We start from the raw sequence: 1,591 nt of genomic DNA, 5'->3' as shown, positions 1-1,591 counted from the left end.
GTGGTACGTTACAGGATAAATGCAACACCTGCATTTTTCTGGCATGCAAAGATGCTAGATGTAGGGCAAAAGCAAGATAAAATATACAGTAGGCTAAGTTTTAAAAAGAGAGTGCCATTTTTATATATATATTTTTTTTTTTAGTTTCAAATTATCTTATTCATAATATTTATACTAACATAAATTTTAAACATAATTTTAAAATGGAAATAATATATGTTTTTTATGTAATAATAACTAATAACTAAAATTTTGACAGAAAACAATTTGTGAAACAAATTTAATATTATTATTAAAAATATAGTAAATGTTTATTAAGCCTTCATTACCAGTTATTTTTGTATTAAAATTTGATAAAGATTGTTTGATTTTTAAATGATGGAATTTAATTTATAAAAGTATTAATAAAATATGAAAATGTTTCAATAATATATTTTGTTTTTTCTCTCATACATAATTTTCAAGCTAGATTTAATTAATTTCCATTTGCTAATTAATGATCAAATAATATTTAGAAATCTAGTTTTTTTGTGAAGTATTTCTTATAGATTAAAGTAGAATACAGTAATACCTCGACTTACACTACCCCAAGTTATGCGAACCCAGAGTTACGCGATTTTCAAATTTCATCGATTCGTCTTTTGTTTAAGCGCCACGCAACTTTTGATTACTCACTTCCCCCACACTATTGTTTAGCTTACATGTTCAGACGTGTCACGCAGAATTGACACATAACACAAAATAAATTGTAGCTATTTCTGTGTTTGTTATATCTACGGAGCCTTGAGAGACTCTATGTGGTGATTTCTTGTAACCGTGAACGAATCAAAAGACGAGATAAGATTAACGAGAACATTTATTAGCTTACATACATCTGACTTGGATTTTACACAAATTGTGAAATTATACCCCGACTTACGCGAATTCGAGTTATGCGGTTATCGCTCGGTCCCACTTATCGCGTAAGTTTGGGGTATTACTGTATTTTATTTCAAGTTCTGTGAAACAATTTAAATACTTTTTATATATGTAGAACTTTAAAATAATAATAATAACAGTTTTATTTTAAATAAAGTATAGCATTATTTAGTTTACATTGAGATTTATTTGATAATTTCAAATAATTTTGTGTTTTGTTGGGAGGAAAAAATCTCCCTCTTCTTTTTTGAGATTGTAGATAGATAAATAGATGATAAAATACAGTACAGTTTAATATTAGATTCAAATGGTTTTAATTAATAATAATAATTAGTATTGTTGTTGTTTTTACTTTTACTTTATTTATTTATTATTTTTATCTGTTGAAAAATGCAATATTAGATTTATTTAGTGACTAGCTGCAAGGACCCGCTTCGCTGGGTTTTTATTTGTGGGCAAAAAGTAACGATAGTGAAGATTAAGATAATTACGTTATAGCCAATCTTACCTGTTTTCACAGAATGCAAGAATTGGGTCCCCCATTTCCAGACTAATTAGAGAATTTTTACATCCAGTCAAACAAACTATTTTCAATTTGATCAATTTTCTGGAATGTTTACAATCGTTCTATAATTGAACCAATACAAATTTGAATTGGTTGACAATTTGGTCA

At 27.0% G+C, this 1,591-nt stretch overlaps 1 protein-coding gene across 1 annotated transcript in view; it reads left to right on the top strand.

The window, feature by feature from the left end:
* Positions 1-1,591, top strand: part of LOC111641725 (dual specificity tyrosine-phosphorylation-regulated kinase 1A-like) — a 121,720-nt gene that overhangs the window by 73,480 nt on the left and 46,649 nt on the right. The window lies entirely within an intron of this gene.

This window comes from Centruroides sculpturatus, unplaced genomic scaffold, assembly GCF_000671375.1.
Source record: "Centruroides sculpturatus isolate CEXI.00-Female unplaced genomic scaffold, Cexi_2.0 scaffold52, whole genome shotgun sequence".
NCBI classification, from domain to species: Eukaryota; Metazoa; Arthropoda; class Arachnida; order Scorpiones; family Buthidae; genus Centruroides; species Centruroides sculpturatus.
Note: the sequence above shows the minus strand (reverse complement) of the source record. Positions and strands in the feature narration are given on the sequence as shown.